The 22,734-nt window shown below is 38.9% G+C and overlaps 1 protein-coding gene across 2 annotated transcripts in view; it reads left to right on the top strand.

Annotated features, from left to right (window-relative positions):
- LOC149079608 (plexin-A2-like) overlaps positions 1–22,734 on the top strand; it is a 448,285-nt gene that overhangs the window by 156,182 nt on the left and 269,369 nt on the right. For both annotated transcript variants that reach the window (XM_089240220.1, XM_089240221.1), the window contains exon 2: positions 14,049–14,110. The gene's annotated coding sequence lies outside the window, so the exon portion shown is untranslated. The remainder of the gene's footprint in view (positions 1–14,048; positions 14,111–22,734) is intronic.

Raw genomic sequence — 22,734 nt, 5'->3', positions numbered from 1 at the left:
TGCTCGTGACTCAAAAAACAGTTGAAGACACTTGGCATAGTCAGTGCTCGTGATTCAAAAAACAGTTGAAGACACTTGGCATAGTCAGTGCTCGTGACTCAAAAAACAGTTGAAGACACTTGGCATAGTCAGTGCTCGTGACTCAAAAAACAGTTGAAGACACCTGGCGTGATCGGAGCTCGTTAGTCGAAAATAGGAGGGTGATAAATCTTTAAATGTTAACTCCTTTTAGCGAGGAAAACCAGCGTTAGCTCGGTAGTTTTGCTTCATCTTAGCTCTCTTTTAGCCTCGTCTTCCCACCCCGCCTATATTTTCACATTTCTAACGATGCTTGTTAGGGAAATAGGTTGATTGCACATGGTGAAATCGCTATTGACTGGGGGGGAGGGGAGTTGACACCTTGCATAGTCGGGTGCTTACGTCTCAAAAATGTAACACCTTTTGCCTCGCTATTCAAAATTTGTTGACACTTGTGACGTGACTGAAAGTTTAGTACCTAAGCATAGTCGATGCTTACGTCAAACGGTGGAAGACACCTGGTGTAATCGGTGCTCGCGCCACAAAAAATAATGGCACCTGGCGTACTCAGTGCTTACGTCTCTAAAATGGTTGACACCTGGCGTAGTTGGTGCTCCTTATTCAAAATAGGTTCACAACTGTAACCCGACTCCATGGTTGATACCTAGCATAGTCAATGCTTACGTCTCAAAAACGGTTGACACCAGGCATAGTTGATGTTTACGACTAATAAGAGGTTGAGTATTTTTCTTTTCTTCCCCCCCCCCCCACGGTGTTTCGGGATGTGAATCCAATGTTACTACTCCACGTGTACATTTACAACTTGAAATTCCTGTTATCACTGTGTTAAAGAGTGCTTGAATGAATTCAGCTTAGTATAAAACTGCGTCAATATAGGCAGCGAAGTCTTAACGGTTAGCCCGGGGGCTTCCCGTACCAAATAAATGCTCCTACATCATTAAGGGTTTTCATATTATCCAATAATTTTTATCTATAAATTAATCTCCTAAGAGGGGACCCCCCCTCAAAACTGTTGAAAAGCTCTCGAACTCGCTAAGACCGCCATAGTACGGAGAATATTTCTTTCAACTTTTTTAACCCATATCCAGTATATCTTGATTAAGATCTATGTTTCCTACAACAAGAAGAAGAAAAAATGCCGGTAATATGTTTTACGTGTTGTATTTGATTAACGTTAAATTACTCTCCAACCAGGACGAGAATCAGAGACACCTGAATGAATTCCCCCGTGGGTATGAGAATACGAAAAAAATAAAACTTGTGTTGGCATCGGGGGGGGGGGGGAGGGTGACCCTGTTCTTTTTATTCTTATCTTAGTTGTTGCCTGAAGTTCCTTCATTTGCTGTCGTCGCCTTCATCCTAACTGTAATAAACGGAGTCGCCTGTGCGGCCATAAACAAGGAGAGATCCAGAAAGTTTTATTTTTTCCTTATTTATTCTGGGTGCCCTGTGTCGCTTAGCGAAATCCATTTATACGACCGGATGGCTCGGGAAAAAAAAAGGGGACTCAAGACTTTTTCAGAGGGAGAGAAAGGAGCTCCAACCAAGAAAAAATAATACCCATGGAAGATATCTCTCTCAACTGCATTTGCAATACCACGTCCTCCATATATATATGTCAGCTTTTATTTTACGACAAGTCAAGACTCTCTCTCTCGCTTCCTTCATCCATGTTGCTGATGTTCCTTGTATTTTTCTGCCCTGGCATCTCAAGATGGCCGGTCATGGTCTAGGAGCGAAGACGACACTTATTTCGGAGAAAGACTTCTTTTCTCAGGAGGAAAGTGTAAAAAGGGGGCGCAAGTTCTAACCTTTTCCCTAGGAGTTATAACGCGTCTTCCTGCCTTTTTAGCTTGGCATTATTAGTTGCCATGGAATGCCTGATCCTTCTTTTTTTTGGCTTGCTTAGGACTGACTGATCGACTCGGTGGGGATTAGCGAACATGGTTTTCGTTGCAATATCAAAGAGGAGTAATTTGTTAGGACAGTTGGCATCCGGGTCGAGGAGACATCCGTCTACAATAGTGTGGATATCGAGTTGCTGTGTGTCAGAATTTTCTGATTGTGAAGGTTTTGCTGTAGCTATGCTCTGGTCTGCCATAACCTACAAGTGCCTTTCCTTAGCTTCCCGAAATTTTGAGTTGATTTCCCCTAGGCTTTAAGAAAAGCACCATCGCCTTTCTTGAGCTTTCCATAAATTTTCAGTCACCTTTCCCTTGCTTCTAAAATTTGTAGTCGACTTTCCTAAGTTGACCAAAATTTGATGTCGCCTTTTCGGATTTTCCGAAATTTTATGTCGCCTTACCTGACCTTTCCAAAATTTGCAGTCGCCCTCCCTGATCTTCCCAAAATTTTCAGTTGCCTTCTGTAGGTTCCAATGATAATGTATTAGTTGCGATGGCAACCTGGGATTCGTCAAGCCCTCCTCCAAGCTTTGCAATATTTCCACTCACCTTTGCTGAGCTTTCCATAATTTGATTGTGGATCATTGATTTTTTCCTTAACTGTGGCCTTCTAAATTTAGCCGCCCGGGGCAGTGGCCCACCCCCTCTCCTCTAGTTTCCGCCCTGCCTGAGCATGCTAAAATCTTTAGTCGCCTCTCCTGATCTATCCAAAATTTGTAGAATTCGCAGTCACCTTGTCTTTTCATTACTTCACCGGAGTTTGCAGTCGCCTCACCTTCACAAAGAGTTTTCCAAAATTTGCAGGTGACTACCCTGTGCTCCTCAGTTCGATGAACAATCTGTTTATGGGATAGATGATCATACAGTCGTTGTCAAAATGCCCTTTCTCACGCATTCCGTGAATGCTCGAGATCACCCTCGGTTCACTTCCAGATCTTTCCTGCTTCACAGTTGCTACGTCCAGTTGTAGAAAATAGGTGGCGCCTGATTTTGTGGCTGTAAACTGGATATTATTGGCTAATTTCCCCCTGCATGCGGTGAGCAATCCATGGCCAGCATTTAGCGCTAACAAAAGTAATGTGGTAGCCTTGTTCATGGGAAGATTTGGTTTTCTGTGCTTTAAGGACCGGCGGACTCCCATTTTTAGTGAGTCAATAACCGGGATGTTTGAAAATATTTAGCCATGGAAAGAGCCGGAACGCACCTATTATGGCCCAGCTTCAGAAATTTTTATTGCGGAAGGCGTTTGCTCCCCCCCCCCCCCGTCTGATCTCGGCGCATCCACGCGGAAATTGATTTAGTTTATGACCCTAGTGTTTATGCCTTGTAAAAAGATGGCATTTTTGAACCCTCCGAGCATTCCCGGCACTTTAAAAAGGAGGGCCCCGTGTTTTAAAGGCTGTCGTTTTCTGGTAGGCTGACTATGTGGGTGAGGGAGATGCACCTTGGTGAATGCAATACAATGGCCCAAACTGTCTTCACTATCCATTTTACAGCTGCTGAAGCAACTCGTAAAACTCGCCCAGAATGCACGGGGAGCACCCCACGTCCTCCCTCTTTTTTTTTTTTAGGGCTTGATGAAGAACGCTCATTAGATGGTTATATTTGGCGGTGTATCGCTACAGAGAAACGCGTCGCGTTTCACGGTGTGAGAATGGCCTTATTTATATGTTTTACCTACAGGATTAACGTAGCTGTTGTATGTGTGTGTGTGTATTACTATTCCCGGAAGAGATGGGTCCATGGAGACAGGACGGGCGCACCGGTGCCTACAGAGCAAATCGATTAAGCGCGCTATTATTACTCTTCTAATAATCCCCGTAGCTTTTAGTTCTTTATCTGGAGATATAGCGTCGGGAAATGTTTATTTGGGTCTTTTGTTTTAGCCGATAGCGTTCGTTTTCCCGGTGGGGATCGGTGGTATTTTTTGGCCTATTGATTTTCCCTTGTTGGGTCCGAGTGGGATTTCGCTGATAAGCATTGTGTGTTTGTGTGTGTTTTTTTTTCTTGGACTAGCCGCATGTTATGTCAACGGAAATGTCTACTTAATATGATTGATAAAAAAGAAATAACATCGCTGCAGTTGGCGCCCACACATGAAATTGAATTCCGGACTGTCAAAAATTCGCCAAATGAAGATGTTGTAAAGATGTCCACCAGATGGTGCTTATTTTTGTTGCGTCATTCGTAAGGCAGTTCACACGGAACACGAGCTAAAAAATCAATGTAATATTTATTTTCATGAACTTTCTGAAATTAGCACGCACTTGTATTATATATACATGGACCTTTCCCTGGTTTTTTATTCTTGGTATTCTTGGCAGGTGCCTTCCCTTAGCTTTCAAAGCTAAGCAGGTGAAGAATGGCAAGTGCCTTTTGCAAGCTTTCCAACATATTCATGTGCTTTTTTCCTGATCTTAGCATAATGCCGTTCTTTGCACAAGAAATCCTGTATTCCAATAATTTTACTGGTAAAACTTGTATTTTTTTCCTTACACATAATTATTCAATTTAGTTTGCAACTTCTTGATCACACCCTGTATACAAGGAAACAAATATTTTCTAGATATTATGCCGAGGTGAACTCGGAAAGAAAAGTAATCTGGTCTCCGCCGGGACTCGAACCCAGGCCGTCTTGCAAACCGGGCTAGCAGGCCCGTAGCCAGAAATTTCGTTCGGGAGAGGGGGGGGGGCAAAGTGATAGAACAATTGATTTGGCAATCTTTTTCCGTTTTTTCGGTCATTTTCTCACATTGAGATGGAGCATGCTACCATCTATACCACTGGAGACACGACCCTGCCTTCCTTATTTTCACGCACTGTGGCGTGAGACGCTCAAGTAGAGGCAATAGTAGCCTCTCTCAATTTCAGCAAATGCCCCTTTCCCGGGTGGGACGGTAGAGAGAGAGAGACGGGATTTTGTCAGTACGAGATATCTAGCTGGATTATTTCCTGAAGTTAAGAGAGGCTATTAATGCCTCTACTTGAGCGCCTTACGCCACAGTGCGTGAAATAAGTAAGGCAGGGTCGTGTATCCAGTGGTATAGATGGTAGCATGCTCACCCAGTTTGCAAGAGGGTCTGGGCTCGAGTCCCGGCGTAGATCAGATGACTTTTCTTTCCGAGTTCACCTCGGCGTAACATCCAGAAAATATCAAGTATTATATCATATAATCATCTTCCCTGATATCTTGGGCTGAGGAAGAAGCCCTATTGGCAGTAATTCAGAATGTTTTTCGTAAAAATGCTTGCAGTTCAACTCCTAGTTTTCCATCAGATGGCACCGGAGTGGTAAGCTGCTCGTATTCCACTATGAAGGTTGCCGTCAAGGATCCATGGGTTCGAATCCAGCCAAATAAATAGCCAATCAGAAATAGATCCCTTACCTACCGAGCCTGGGGCGACCACCGATAGATGGCGCTTTCATTTCCCCACCCAACTCCACCGGTTGGAAATCGCCATACGGCGATATATGACCGGAGCTGGTGTGCGGTAATGTAGTTTTCTATTAGATGGAATTTTTTTTGCCACTTATTCTCGCTTCACATTCAGTAAAAAATAAATTCAAATTTTTGTCTGAGAAGGGACACTGTCGAGAATGATGGAGAACATTCCGCGAATACCTTTCGTGCCCAGAAATCAGAAGAGCAATCCGAGACGTGCATTGACCGATGTAAAAATTCGGTGCGAATTCGTGGCGCTTAATTTCCTCGTATTGGTCGCAATTCTTTTGCGTACGAACTCAGACCGCAGCATCGAGCCACCTTCTCCTTCTGTGGTCGGTTAATGGAGACAAATCCAACAACGACATCTCATAAAGAAAAAAAAAAAAAAATGGTGGTTAGCCAGCCAGTTCTCTCTAACCACTTCGTTCAATACGTAATGCTCGCATTGTCCCGTTAGGGCGAAATGAACACGGTCATAAAAATGAAAAATCCCGGGAGTATTACGGGAAACAAAAAAAAGGGAGAAGGAAATCAGTTCTTGTCTTTAATTTATGCAGCCTTGGGATCGCTGAAATATGGCCGAAAGAGATTAAAAAAAAAATAGAAGAGAATGTTTGTGTGCTTCTCTACTTTTATCACAGTTGTAACATGTCCGAGAGAGAGGAGATAAAAGAGAGAGCCGGAAAAAGCCGAATGAGTGCTCAAGGGGCGATAAATGTTTAAATATTAATCCTTTTTAGCGAGGAGAACCCGGCGATTAGCTCGGTAGTTTTCTCATCTTAGCTCTCTCTCTCTCTCGTCCTCCCTGCCTATATTTTCGCATTTCTCCCTCTTAAATCGCATATCATTTTAATGCGAGCTTTGCATGTAAAGGCGCAGTTTCTGTCTCCATCCATTTTTTTTCCCCTCTTGTGTTTTACTTGTAATATACTTTTTTCTTTTGCTTTTTTTCCTGGTCCTTAGGTACCGAATTTTAACGATTAAGCCGTGAAAGAGAGTTAGTGTTGTGTGTGTGTGTGTTATCTGCTATGGCTCTCGGCCAAAGTTCGTTCTCTGGCCCTTCCCGGCCCCCCCATATTCACACTTGCCCTGGCATTTTTTTTTTTTTTTTTTTTTTGGCTTTTGCATTTTTTAAGGGTTTTTTTTGCTGCTGTTTCTTTGGAATTCGGAGGAGCTGTGCTTATTAATAGTTCTCTGCTGTCGATGGATTTTAAGTTTTTGGTTATTCTTCCGTGGACGGTATTTTTCTCCTGCGAAGCCGCCTGTGCTTGCTATCAACTGTAATTCAACGTTGTTGGAGGCAGCACAGTCTCTGTTGCTGAGACTCCCACTCTTGATTTTCTGTATGGGAGGGGGGGGGGGGTTAGCAGCTTCGGGAATAAAAAAAATCATTTGGCTTCTAAAGTATTCGGTTGGCACGTAAATTCTCTAGTTTGTCAATCCCTGCTGTATGCGGTCAAGCATGCAGCACAGCCTGCCTTTTCTCGTATTTGTCTTGCCCCGCGCATGCTTTTTTCGAAATTGTATGTGAGTGAACATGACTCGGAGTCCTCTGGGCCCCCACGCGCCGGAGCCCCCGTCTAATTTTTCGGTTTCGTACGTCTGTGAATGGTCATATAGGTGATGTGTCGATATTGCTCCGGATGATGTCTCTCACAGGCACTTGTGATGGAAAACCACGAAGAAATTTCACGGAAAACACAGATTTGTTTTACGAAACAGCTATGTACACGTATTCACAAGCAGCGGTTTGAAACACGACCTACAAATAGGGGGAGAGAGCGACCTACAAATAACACCTTGTTTTCCCCGACTAAAATTCCACAAACTGGTTCTAGCTCTCTTTTGGTATCGCCACTTTATAGAACGGGAGGAGCTTCGAGTGAATTCTACCATCTTCTCTTGAGCTACTTGCCTTTACCCTTAGCGTCACGGCATCGCCAACTTATCGGCGCTGTTGCCAAACGTGCCAACTTGGTGGTATTTACATTGAATTGCATTAATGGTTATTTTTCAGGTGAAAAATTACATAATACATGATAAATAATCACTATTTGCATAATTTTCGTAACTATATTTATACGTTACGCAAGGGGTCTTAAACCTTTCTCCTAAACACCCTTTTCACCACCCCAAGTTCGACATTCGACAGCATGATATCGGGATGATTTCAGTCCTGGAACGCAATTTGTGCATGATGTTTAATTGCAGCATTGATCAAGTTGCAGCATTAATTGCAGCATTAACACAAGCATCGAGCACTCTGGGTGCTTCAAGGGGCACCGTGGTGAAGATGCCTGCGTTACACATTAATCACATTTCCACATGTTTGTACTACATTTCTGTAGGCCCCCCTATATACCTGTTAATTTGAATCTCTTATTTTTATGTATATTGTCAATATATGCTCATTCACATAGAGATTAGGGGTCATTTAGATCCCACGATAGGGACCCCAGTTATTATTTTTTTGTTTCAGAATTCTCTCCGGCGCGACCACGCGTTCCGGGACAATGGCGCTAAAATCGCTTAAGCGACAGAGTCTGGTCGCGCTCGGTCTGTCCCGTATGCGTTCGAGGATTCTTTGAGGTCTTCCCAAATGAAATTCGAATTTTTTTGTCTTTATTTCGAGTTAAACACCGCAGAATTGTTTTGGACATATGCTCCCTCCGAATTGAAACAAATTGAAATCCTCTTCCACGGACATGAATGAAATACGGTTTTATTCCCGGTAATCATAAATTCCGCCATTAAAAAAACCGTCAGAACGTCCCGTATTTTAAGGGACGAGCCATCAAAAAAAACCAAAAAAATGTCCTCCTGGGATTGACTGCACCCGATGTTCTTAAACGAAACCATATCCTCTAAAAGGGGCGTTAATACATTCCTTTTTCCACGTCATTTTCACCGACCATCTTGGAAATATATTCTTTTAAATTGTCGTATTATTTCCCACGGGAGGTTCGGGGAAGCCGTGGGTTCGTAATTAAATGGCGACGGAGTGAGAGTGACTTTCTCTTTTTTTTTCCATTTTCCAGGAATTTCGTGATTCTTGGAAGGAATTTTTTCCCTTTGAATGATGGGCTGAAGGAAAAAAAGTACTAAGTCTTTGGAGGAATTGATGTCTCGCTCTCTGGATCCTTCTCTTTTTCCCGTCTTAATATTCTTAAACTGAAGAATCTTTAAGATATTAGGATTTTAGAGAGAGAGAGAGAATCTCCCCACATCATGGCCGCCCTCGCCACTATCACCCGTAATTGAGCGTTTTTGGGGAAAGCGGCGTAGTTTGCTGTTGTTAAGTCTCCTACGCCTCTGTCTCTCTGGAAGTTGGGCTTAAGGGGGAAAGTGGGGTTTCGATTCCCGTGCCGCTGCTTTTTGAATCCTCTTTCTGGATGATTTCCGTCCTTTTCCCTCTGGTGGCGGGAGTTTTGCGTGGGGGGGGGGGCGAAAACCCGCCAGTGTTCTTAATTTTAATGATCTTTCACGTCGGAGCATGCCACTCTAATCAAAACATCCTTTTCCCGTTAAAGAGCGGTCGTTTGTTTCGTCGTTTCAGGCCAGTATTGACTGACTTCGTGGCGCGCAGTGGCCCTCGCCGCACCCCCGCCCCCCCTTCGCCTTTCTTTGCCCTCCATCTCTGGGTTTCTGAGATGTCCCATTCTGTCTTCCGGATCTACTCGGCTCCTTACGGTGGACGGTTAATGCCTTCCTCGCATGTCCTCTGGCAATTTCCAATTCATCCTCGGGTTTGTGCGCAGTGGCTTTTAAGTGAGGACGGCGAAGAGAGGATAGGGCTGGAATATGGGATAAACGGTAGAGAAGGGGAAAAAAACGGGACAGAGAGGGAGTCTTTATATAGCGCTGGTATGTTTTGGTGGTCGTGCTCGAGTGTATGTGAGAGTTTTAATAGATGAGTGGTGGTTTTTTTTTTTAATTTTAATCATCTTTTCTATGATTCCTGGTAGGGGTCTTAAGATTTTGGTTCGAGAGCACCTTTACGACAACTCGGACCACTTCTTGAATAAAACTTCGCGTAAGACTTCGCATGAAGTGCTTGGTATCAGGGGTCCTCAAAGCAGGGGGGCCACCGGTGGTCCAAGAAGTTTTTTGTAGTGGCTCGCCTTCGAAAACCTTACACTATTATAGAACTACTAAAAAAACAATCTCAATGAAAAATGTATTCCAGAATTATGTTGAAATGAGTTCAAAATTATTTTTAGGAAAAAATTTCAGAATACGAAATAATTTTTAGAACTTTCAAGAGAAATTATTATATATTTCCTCTCAACAATTATGAAATAATTTCAGTATTACTGACAAAAAAGTATTTCGCAATTCATGAAAACTCATAATCCCTGGGAAATTTACGGAACTGACGTAAATTATTATTCAATGAAAAAAAATTCTGAAATAATGTAGGGGTCCCACTTTTGTTTGACTCGGGGCCCCGTTGTCACTTTAACCGAGTGATTTCTCCTGTCTCTTGGAGTTCGGTATAACGGGATTCGACTGTATTTAATCATTGATTTATTAGAAAATTTTCCCCACATTTTTGATTAAATATGCTATCCTATGCTAGTATGAAACTTTACATATTTCTGATACTTAATTTAAAAAAAATACATTAAAAGCAGCTTGCGTGCATGACAAAATGACACGACATCAACGTAACCATACAATATTGAAATTAAAGTTAAAGTTCATAAAATAGTTTAATAAAATTCATAAAATAATAATTGAATAAAATTCATAAAATAATAATTGAATAAAATTCATAAAATAATAATTGAATAAAATTCATAAAATAATAATTGAATAAAATTCATAAAATAATAATTGAATAAAATTCATAAAATAATAATTGAATAAAATTCATAAAATAATAATTGAATAAAATTCATAAAATAATAATTGAATAAAATTCATAAAATAATAATTGAATAAAATTCATAAAATAATTAAAATTTATAAAATAATTAAATAAAATTTATAAAATAATAATTGAATAAAATTCATAAAATAATAATTGAATAAAATTCATAAAATAATAATTGAATAAAATTCATAAAATAAAATTTATAAAATAATAATTGAATAAAATTTATAAAATAATTAAATAAAATTCATAAAATAATAATTAAATTAAATTCATAAAATAATTGAATAAAATTCATAAAATAATAATTAAATAAAATTCATAAAATAATAATTGAATAAAATTCATAAAATAATTAAAATTTATAAAATAATTAAATAAAATTCATAAAATAATAATTGAATAAAATTCATAAAATAATAATTAAATAAAATTCATAAAATAATAATTGAATAAAATTCATAAAATAATTAAAATTTATAAAATAATTATATAAAATTCATAAAATAATAATTGAATAAAATTCATAAAATAATTAAAATTTATAAAATAATTAAATAAAATTCATAAAATAATAATTGAATAAAATTCATAAAATAATTAAAATTTATAAAATAATTAAAATTTATAAAATAATTAAATAAAATTCATAAAATAATTAAATAAAATTCATAAAATAATAATTGAATAAAATTCATAAAATAATTAAAATTTATAAAATAATTAAATAAAATTCATAAAATAATAATTGAATAAAATTCATAAAATAATTAAAATTTATAAAATAATTAAATAAAATTCATAAAATAATAATTGAATAAAATTCATAAAATAATTAAGATTTATAAAATAATTAAATAAAATTCATAAAATAATAATGAAATAAAATTCATAAAATAATAATTGAATAAAATTCATGAAATAAGTAAAATTCATGAAATAATAATTAAGTAAAATTCATAAAATTCGAACTAAATTCATTGACTCATTCTTATTTAAAATTTAAATTTTCAAAAATTAAAAAAAAATTATTTTTTATTAATCAAATATTTGCGTATGTATCGGAGAAATCGTTCAGTTCATTTTATGAAATGAACCATTTTCTTCATTTTAATATCAATATTGTATGGCTACGTTGATGTCATTTTATCCTGCTCGCAAGCTGTCTGCAATGTACGTTCTTTGAAATTTTTTTAAAAATAACATATTAAAGATATGCAAAATTTTCCGCTGGCACAGAATAACATGTTTAATCAAAAATATACGAAAAAAAAGTCTAATAAATCAATGGTTAAATAGTATTTTCAATGATATTTTGACTTTTCCCCCCATGTCAAAGCGTCCCAAAAAAAAAAAGGTGAGATTTTTAACCCATTATTTACCATTGTATATTTTATTCACACGTGTTTCGAACATTAGAGTATTATCTCCCTTGAAAAGTCTTCCACAAATTAATACGCTAATTTTTCTTCCCGTCCGTGACGGAAATATCCGTCCAAAAATGTTTCTCACTCATTTTAAGCCGCGTGTAAAACATCCCCGAGCGACAGGGGGGAAGCTTAATTATCGGAAATCTTCTATAAAAATAATCTTTAATGCTCGAGGACCGAAAACTTCATAATTCTTAAAATTTCTTGCAGGAAATTTTGTGTAGAAGCTCCACACACAAACACAAATTTGTTTATTTTGCGCTCTCGGACTCTCTCTCTCTCGTCTTTAATCCGCTTACGGAAACGGAGGAGAAGGAAAACAAAAGAATCCGGGAAAAGGGGGTATTGTATACAAATAAAGGCTTTAAGCTTTTCTCTCACTGTGTGTGTGTGGCTCCCATTTTCTATTATAACAGTGTGAGAAACTCCCGAAAAACAAAACAAAAATTCCAGGAAAATTTGTTTTCTTTTTCCTGTCCGTACAGAGAAGGATTTCTTTGGTTTTTTACTTCCCTGGAGATGAAGAGAAAAGAGGTTTTCTGTGAGGAAAAAAACTGTCAAGACCATTAAGAGATAAAGACATTAATGGTATCGAAACTAATGTTAAAGGCTTTAGGGATAACATATTGTGCTCGGGTTACTTTTTCTTTTGCGCCTTCGGATGATTCCCTTGTGTGTATATGGCTAGTTTCGAAAAATGTTCTCAAAATCGTGATTTCTTAATTGAGATGAATAGTGACCTTACTAGTTAGTAACTGATACGTACCTCGGTTTGTTTGTGTGGGTGAGAACAACCATCTTTGACCATTAATTGTGTCTTGTATAAATACGACGAGGATCGGCCGCTTTGTCCCGATTTCGACGCTATGATTCAACGATTCATAGAATAGTTTCAGAGATATCTTAGTCTATGGTAGTGGTTGCCAAACGTTTCGAAGCGTGACGAACCTCCTTTAGCCCAAATTTATCGGAGACACCCCCCCCCCGACAGTTTGACCATATGTCCCGGTTTTATTTCTTTGTTAGTAGATGCGCTATCCCAAAAGCACTTTTCGGAACGCTTATTTCGGTTTTAGTTAGGCGATATTGGCTTCTAACGATATATATATTTTTTAAGTATTATATAAATATTTATTTTGTTTTTTGATGTACATACTTGGTATTACCTTATGCAAGATGGAAGTGTAGCGTAGGAAGTGTATGATCCTTAATTTTCGTGTAGAGGTTAAGAAAGAATCATCCGATTTGAAAACTAGCAAAAATTGTTCAAAAAAACGTATCCACATTTTTCCCTCTTATATTCATATATCCCTAGAGCCTGGAAATTTAGGCTCCGAATATGTCTGATATGGACTGTCAAAAAGGCTAAAAAAATGTCTGAAATAGCATTAAAAAACAGTTTATAGTCAATGAAAAAGAGAAATAACTAAAAAAAACTGATTCTAAGAGTCTCAAAACTTCCTAAAAATTGACTTCTCCCATGGAATCTGGTTTTCAATGATAGGTTATAATAATTGGTGTGGGAAATATAGAAAGAAAAATAATACACACACACAAATATTATATTATAGAAATGCCGATGAAAATGGTACAAGAAATCTACAATTCGGAATTAGTTCATAATCACGGGCCGGAACATAATCTCGACATTATAAAAGTCTTTCCTCCACCCCCCCCCCCCCTCAAGATCTGCCCCGGCCTATGTGTGACATGAAGCTCGCGACCCGAAATTGCTTTACAGTATGAGACGCACCTGGCAACATTCCATTGCGCAACAGCACGTTTACGTCATTGGAAAAATAATCGGGCAGCACGTGCGACATATTACCGTGTTCTCCATCCTTTGACTAATTACCAATTATGAATCAAATTTGCCGTAATTAATTCGATTTTGTCACGTTGATGGCGACCTCGATCACTTTCTCACTAATCTCTTTCCATGGCTTGTTTGTCATCATGTCTGTTATTAACATTTTAATGTTGAAGATTTTCATTTAAAGAGACGAGACGGCGCTCATTTTTTTTTCACCCCGTGCAGTTGCAAATATTGTAAATTCGATTTCTATATTCCCCCCGTTTTTGGATCGCAGTTCCTCATTAAGAGATTCATATTTCATTAGTTCAGAGTGTAATAAGATTTGATTATTTGATTATCCCATTTCAAGTTTCCTTTCGCGAAATTTTTCCCGGTTAGTTTGTGATTCTCGCGCCAATTTAATATTCGTTTTAAATTTGATTATGTACATTTCGAGAGTGACTAAATAAATTTTAATAAATTATTTTCGTTTGTATATTATGATTATTTACCTTTACTGTTATCATAAATTGGTTTTTTTTTTTTTAATTGGTTTCAGAGGTGGTGTTTTTCCTGAATCTGATTTGCCGGGAAAGGGATTTTAAAGCACAGATCTTGAAGGTAATTCGTTGTTTATTCCTATGCATTCTTTCCAGAATGATTGTGATCATGTATGAAAAATGTAACAATTCTCAATTGAGCTTATTGTCAAACGCGTAATCGAAGATAACTTAAAAACGGATTACATTTCTTGATTTATTAAGCCTGCAGAACGAAAGGCTCGGAAATTGTGAAATTATAAAAGATGTGTGAGGGAAGTTGCCAATTATTGCGAGAATCGAAGTACTGTACTGCAAGTCGCAGTCACCGACTGAAGTGAAGGTTACCATCAAGTGGGTCCATGGGTTCGAATCTGGGCATAGTACGTCAGAAGCAAGTTCATTACCTACCGAGCCTGGGGCGACCACCGATGGATGTAACCTTCATTTCACACGCAATCCACTGGTTGGAAATTGCCGTATGGGGGGCGTATGACCTGAGTTGGTGTGCGGTAAAGTAGTCGCAGTCATCGCCGGAAAATTTACCGCTGGGAAAATTTCTTCGACTAAGAATTCACCAGCAGCAGTTCGATACGAGCGAGCGAGGAATGACCGATTGAGTCAGCAATTGATTTATTAAATGAGTGAGTGGGCAGCCTAGGGAGTCGATGATAGGAGTGACCCGATGAGTGAATGACCAATGACCTAAAAAGTAAATGAGCGATCTCGGGATCAAGTGGGTAACCAGCCTACTGAGAGCGATATTATGAGGGACCTGGTTAGTGACGGAGAGGGGAACCCAGTGAGTGATAGAATGAGCTACCCAGTGATTGACAGGCTGATTTCGTTCATTCATTGACACTCGTTCACTTGCTCAGTCAATCGCACATTCACTCGCTTATTCATTCACTCACCCGGTCATTTATTCACTCATGTCGAACTGAGGTCGGTGTGAATTGCTTGTTAAAACAGATGTATTGTTATTTTTAACTTTATTTTGTCTGGATGGGGCAATCTCATAGTCACTTTACTGTTATACCAAGTTTTACCTCAAGATACCTTCTTCGGAAGAAGTTGAGTACATCCACGACTTGGATTATACGTAGATTATCTGGAAGGTACAGCCTTAGATTGATATATACAGTGTAATTATTGTTACCTGACGTCTCCGTTTTGGAGGTCCGCCCCGTGCGCTTCTGAACGGTACTTTCATAGAATGTTTCGAACAATGCGTACATTTCGTGTACGTTTTGATTATGGGAAATAAACATTCACATACTATGAATGTATATTTCCTGTATATACTATACACATTCCTATATATACTACTATATGTGAATGTATACTAACAAAGAATAATTGTGACCAGAGCCATAACTAGGCAGGTGCACCCGCACAGAGCCCACTTGCAAGGGGGCCTAAATTCAAATTCTTGCACAGGGAACACGAAGGGCTATCTACGGCCCTGATTGCGACAACAGTAAATTATAAAAAACAACCGAAACAATAGTAAGCTATTGATGAGTTGAGCAATAATAGCTGATTCTTGGAGGTTTCCAATCAATAGCTTATATAAGGCACCAGCACATAGCGTTTCGAGATCAGATCACCCTCATCCGCCGTCAAAACTCGACTGCCAGTCTGAGTCGAGTATATTATTCTCCTAGTATATACTGGCAGCTTAGGCTTTCCAAAGAAGTCGGTGATTGTTGTACGTATCAAGTGGGCTATAAACCAACTGATGCCGACGCGTCGATGGAGGAAGGCCGGGGTTTTTATAGCGGTGGACCAGGCTGGAAAATGACGTACGCCATCTAGAAAACGCTGCTTGACCAGTTTTCTAGAAATATCGTTTTCCAGGCGTACCAAAGCTCCGGAATCACATCTAGTTGTCGGTGGTGGGATGTGGAATTTCTCAAAGCAGTGGCGTGCACTGAATGGGACCTTCCGGTTTCTGGTTCTGAGCCCTTTTTTCGGGTCCCGATGGATGGGGTCGATCTCAAGTAACCATCGAATTGAAATGTAAAAATAGAATAAAAATTGCAAAATCGGGACATTTCAGAGTTGCCAAAAGATCACCAATTAGCCCCCAAAAATACCAAGCAAATTACGTGAATTTCCTCGTTGTGTGTATTCGGAAGCCCTCACATATTGCGGGCTCTTGCTATATATATATTTTCCGCCATGGGCCACTTTTAGGCATTGTGTGAACCCTTTGAAAATAATATCTACGCTAAGGGCCGTGTTACGATCAACGGTTCCAGGAATCTCCTACATTATTCTTATGGACCCGAATCAGTTTTTTCTCCCGAATTCAGTTAAACTCGGTTGTAACGACATCGAACACTGCTTGGAATTTTGTTGTAACCGGGTATGGCGTTTTCAATTTTAAATACTCAGAGAAAAAATATTTAGCTGCGTTCAAATTATACAAAAATATATATATATATATTTCACAGGGGTCTGCAACGCATGGTCCGCGGGCCAAATGTGGCTTTCGGAGCTGTTCGCCGTGGCCCGCTGATCATTTTTAGGCAATGGCCAAAAAAGTCATAGACGCGATTAAAATAAAAAAATAATAGCAAATATATGAAGGCCGCATTCCACTACCATGAACACTGTGCATGTGTTACATGACCAGGGCCGTCTTAACAAGTTTAGGAGGGCTCAAAACGCTATTTGGAGGCCCTTAATTTTAGAATTTTTGAAAGAATTAATAAGAGAAATAATTTCGGAATTTTGTGAAAGAATCTAATCCCAGAGTTTGTGGCAGATATATTTTAAAATTCAGTGACAAATATAATTTCAGAATCACTGACTAATAATTTCAGAATCACTGACTAATAATTTCGGAATTTGCAGCAGAAATAATTTCTGAACAGTAGTGACATGAATAATTTTAGAACTACTGAAAGATCTAATCTCTGAATTTGTGACAGGTATATTCGGAATCAGTAATTTGAATAATTTGAGAATCGACAGAAATAATTTCGGAATCGGTAAGAGAAATAATTTCAGAATTGGTAGGAGAAATAATTTTGGAATTGGTAGCAGACAAAAATAATTTCTCGGAATCAGTAACTTGAATAATTTTAAGAATCCACAGAAATAATTTGAATAAGCAGAAATGATTTCGGGTGGAGGGAATTAGATTAAGGGTGACCATGCTTCATCCGGGGAAAACATACCTGGAAATTGGGATCGTAAACGCCAATTCTTGCCAAAAATGTTGTCAGTATTTGGCGAAATTGCTAATTATTCGCTGTAGGTAGCCATCGGTTGACAATCAAGTGCTACAGAAAGTCTGCCAGGAATTGAATGATTTCACGGGAAGCAAAAAAAGCTCTACATGCCAAATTCACGAGATAAATAACTACTACCAATTCTCAAATTGTTTGTTACTGATTCCAAAATTATTTCTGTCGATTCTTAAATTATTCAAGTTACTGATTCCGAAATTATTTCTGCTACCAATTCTGAAATTATTTCTCCTACCAATTCTGAAATTATTTCTCCTACCAATTCCGAAATAATTTCTGCTACCAATTCTGAAATTATTTCTGCTACTGATTCCGAAATTATTTCTGCTACCATTCCTGACATTTTTTTAAATACGAATTTCCTATTTTCAATGAAACAAGCAAAATGATGAAAAATCCGTCCATGTATCCGAAGCCTTAACGTTTTCATCCAAGCAAGGGTTTATTTTTCTCCGTAGGAATCAGAATGAACCGCCAATTACTGATGTTATAGCCGAGGTGTCGTTACAACCGAGTTTGACTGCAGTGTAGCGTTTCTCAACGTTTTGACGTCGCAGTCCCCCCCCTGTAAGTGAAACTCGGTGCTTCGCGAACTCCGTATGGCGTCAGTGCGCCAATTTCAATGCAACCCGCGCATAAAATCAAGAATGTAATTATTTTTTTATAATTTTTATATGAAAAATTGGATAAATTACTTCACAGCACAAAACGCGTCAGCCAAGCATTGATAGTGAACGGAAATGATAATGCGGGCCCCTTAGAAAGTGCTATCGGACCCACGGTCGGGAAACGTTGCTGTAGTCCTTTTGTGAAGCTTTTGGACCAGCGACTTTCGGTGCAGGACGCTGTCACGTTATTCCGGTTGGAAATTAACGCCACCAATGGTCGAAATTCCTCAAATGGCTGTTAAAAAAAGTTGTTTTCTTCGTTTTTTGATGTCATACCCTCTTATGCACGGTATCAGCCAATAAAATACACGTGATACAACTTGTGGAGAAACGATGAACGAATTATTGTGGTCTCGTGACCCGATTATCGGGTTGAAGATTTGATAATTTTGATATACCCTATATATTTATCCTCGGGAGAGAGTAACTTTTTTTTTTTATGTACGTTATATCAACCTAATAAAAGGTTATCAATCCTTATCATAATCCAATGATGATAATATGCGTGTATAAAATGGTCTGATAAGAGCAGTTAAACGACTATCACGGGCTTATTATCGAATATTTGGACTCGTCAAATGTTTCTTTTTTAGTGCTTATCTCTTACTAAGATTATTTTTTTTAATATTATCTTGCCTGAAGTATGGTCTTTTGAAGTAAAGATGGTAAATGTGCTTGGATTTTCATAAGGGTTTTTCATGAGCAGTATTTGGCTACTCGGCTGAGATTTGGCAACATTTTTGGCGAGAATTGGCTGATGCATACCATCATCTTAATTTCTTCCGTGTATTCAACGATAAAATTCGGTCACCCCAATCGAAACGAAACAATTTTTCACACAGTATTTGATGACATCTGATTATATTTTGGTCGAAAAAGTTCTTTAAAAAATCAAACTCGGTTATAACGACAAAATTTCTCGAAATCATCCTCCTCGTCATAATTGAGCTTGACTGTATTTGATATCGTACCCTCTTAAGCTGGTATCCTACCAATAAAATATATATAGTTGCGCACAAGCTTGTAGAAGAATGACAAAATAGTCTTGTGGCATGATTATCAGATTGAAGATTTGATAACTCTGCTGTATGGGGCCACTCCAGTATAACTTCAGCAGATTTTTAGCCACCGCCCCACTTGTCAGCAAAACTGTGGCCTCCGTCAGCAAAATTTCGTCATTTCTGCCCCCCCCCCCACCACCTCCTAACGCATATTGGGATCAGAGATGTACTCGGGTGGGGCACGAGTCTCTCTTATGCCCCCCCCCCCCCCCCACCTAGACGAATCAAAAATTTATTTTTTGATGCAAAAGATATTTTTTGAAGAAAATGCCTTCATATATTATGATAAATTTCTGTTAATTTTAATGCTGCTTGAAGTCTAAGAACTCAAAATTTCTCTTTAAGCAATTCATCGCGGCCCACCCTGTAAGCCATATATACTAAATCCATGGCTCTCGGACCAAATATGCACCTCGGAGTTACATGATGTGGCCACCTCAAAATTAATTTTGTAAAAATGAACTTAACGGCACATTTGCAGATCGCTGATTCCAGAGCATTTAAGCGGTCCGTGGCACATTCACAGACCACTTAAGTGACTTGCGACCAGGGCCGCAACTAGAAATTTTGTCACCCGGGGCAGGCCAGCATTTTGGCGCACCTTGTAACGTAGAAGCAGTTAAAGGGTGAATTCGGTGCTCCCTTCTGGTTCAGCGCCCGGGGCACCAGACACACCTGCCCCCCCCCCCCAGTTGCGGCCCTGCTTGCGACACATTTACAGATTACTTGAGTGGCCTGTGCACCAGAATACTTATAGGACTTAGTGCTGTCCATGGCACTTTTAGAGATCCCTAAAGTTACCCACGTCACATTCCCAGATTACTTGAGACATCCGCGGCATGTAATTATGGAAAACTTGAGTGACGTTCGGCGCAGTTCCAAAGCTCTTGAGTGGCCCGCAACACATTTATAGACCACTTGAGCGACCTAGATACATATTTCCTCAGATCACTTGAAGGATCCGTGGAAATTTTGTAGATCCCTAACGTGGCTGTATAGAGGACTTATCAATAGGTAGAATGTCGGCTCAGGTGCCCACGAACAAGGGGAAGGTTTTTCTAGTTTTTTGTATATCGAGTACGATGCCATTAAGAATATTTCATATTTTTATAAATGGTGGCTGATAACGCAGGCCCGTCACATGGGGGCCGTTGCCCCCCATGGCTTTTGAAAATACACTAAAAATGGTATATCTATATGTACATTGAGAACATGTTGTTTGCCCCCCCCCCTCCAACGGAAAAAGTTGAAATGACGGCCCTGTGATGACGTAAGCATCAAACTCCCTCCTGCTGACATAATACTTGAATGACCCCCCCCCCATCCTACAATTACCCCCGGAATTTATGGACTTTTATGTCAGCTTAACAAATAGCCTTATCGTAATCCAATGACGATAACATACGTGCATAAAATCGCCAGAGATAAGAGCAGATAAAGGAGCTATCACGAGCTTATTATCGAAATATTTTTTGATAATATTTAGATACGCCGAATGTTTCTTCAGTGCTTCATCGTCTAAGAATATCCTTCTCTTTTTAATATTCTTTTGCCTGGTATCTGTACGCATTTTCCCTTTTACTTCGCGTCGATAATTTTTATGCGAATCGATGGAGCAACAATCCAGAGTTTTGTGCCTTTTTTTTTTCCCATGGACAGCGAGTGAGAGAGAGTGAGAGGCGCATTCTTTCCACGGATATATCCGCAGGTTCTTCTCCCGCTTGCTTATTGGAAGTCAATTTTTGTTTTTTTTCCGCCCTCTGTCGCAATCTTCTCTCTGGCAGAGTAGTACAGTGTTACACACAGTACCTTTCTCTTCCCCCCCCCCCAGTACTCTTCCATGGCTTCTTCATCTCCGCGAAACACCCGCTCCGGATTAATGGCGCAGAAAATCCGGAGCGTCAGGTCCTCTTTTCTTCGCGAATCTGGAAGAATGGCAAGAAGGAACCCGTTGGTGGGAGCCAGTGGGGGTCAAGAACGGCAGGCTGCGCCCCCCCCCTCCCCCCCGGGTAACAAACACTGTATGTGTGTATACATACACATGCGATGTGCCAGGGCACCCCCCGCTTTTCTCTCTTTGCCATGTTTCCTATCATTCCATGTCTTGGCTTTTGTAGTATGGCTAAGGAAGCCCGAAATTCTTTTTTTCCTGGTGTTTTTATTTTCACTGGTTGGATGGGCTCGAGGTATGAGCTGGGAAACCGATATCGGGAAGCACTTATTAAAGCTAAATAAACTTTTCTTCCATTTTTGGATTTTTTTTTTTTTCGGTTTACTTCCTATTTTCGTTCTCGCGTTTATGGTGCGGATGTGTTGTGTGTGTGTGGAAAGAGCTGACGATTGGATGTCAGTGGCTGTGAATAATTTGCGGACCGGCGAAAGTGCATGGGAGAAATAATTCGAGGACCAGCAAAGAGTAAATTTGAGAAATAATTCGAGGACTGGCAAAAAAAAACCAAATAAATGAGAGAAATGATCTGAAGATCAGCAAAAAGTAAGAAATAATTTGCGGACCGGCAAAAAGTAAATAGAAATAATCTGGACTGGTAAAAAAAAAACATGTAGAAATACTTTGCGGGTACGGAATCTATATGAATGACAAAAAGGAATCGTGGTGGGGGGGGGGAAGCCAGTGGTGTCAATAACAGGAGGCTAGCCCCTTCTCCCCATGTAACAAGCATTCAATTATACGACTTTCACATTCATACGACATTACTTCGGTCGAAGTTCGTTCGTACAAGTTACTGTAGAAGTGATACAGCGGTGGTTATGCATAATCGCCAATCGTCTTGATAGAGTTTGATTGAATATCAGCACATTTTTTTTTATCACCTTTACCTGCGATTATGCGTAATTACAAAATATAGTTGTAAAGTCTGATAAATATGGGAAAATTTTAATCTATCTTCTCTTCAGTAAATTAATGATTTTTACCCTTACGTGATACGGCACGAGACATATTTGCAATAAAAATGAAATTAAAATAAATGTGAAAGAGAGATAAAAACACATTATCAGTACTTTCTTCGCACGTATCGGCAAGCAAAACCAACATTCCCATTCGAATCCATCATCCTGGACACAACAGTTATGTTCAGTTAATTAAGTAGTTAATTGACGATTTATCATATTTACCAACACGATCTTGGGATCAAACATAATCTTAGTTGGATATGATTAAGGGGGTGTTGGTGCACGCAAATTTTCCAAAAAAACACATTTTTGAATTTTTAAATATGAAATTTCTGCGTCTGTGTTCAGATTTTTGTTCTACCTGTGCTAAAAATATTTTTGAAATATTTTAATATAAACTGCTGGCAGGCATTATAAACATGCTAATGTTTTTCATTAAAGTGTTGTTTTCTCAAAACTAAATTTTTTGTTAGATAAGGAAAATTTTTTCGAACATCACTCATTCAAATGTCTTGAAACTTTGTGTGTGTCTCACCACTATGGTGTTATATAAACACGAGCTTTTAGGATTTTGCAGTTATTTTTTTCTTGAATTTTAACATTAACAACATGCAACTTTTTCACAACTCACCAAAATTTACCCATATTTTGTCCCATAATTTTTTTTTTTTGAATAATTTTAATAAAAAATCCTCTTGTTCAAGTATGTAACACCATAGTGTTAGTGAAGGCACACAAAGTTTCCAGACATTTGAATGAGCGGTGTTCGAAAAACTATTCCGCATGTAAAACAAAAAACTTAGT

The sequence above is a fragment of the Pholcus phalangioides genome, unplaced genomic scaffold (assembly GCF_987345545.1).
Source record: "Pholcus phalangioides strain wild (caught in Gottingen) unplaced genomic scaffold, Ppha-v1.0 ptg000012l_1, whole genome shotgun sequence".
Taxonomy (NCBI): domain Eukaryota; kingdom Metazoa; phylum Arthropoda; class Arachnida; order Araneae; family Pholcidae; genus Pholcus; species Pholcus phalangioides.
The sequence above is the reverse complement of the archived record's forward strand: the minus strand, read 5'-3'. Positions and strand labels throughout refer to the sequence as shown.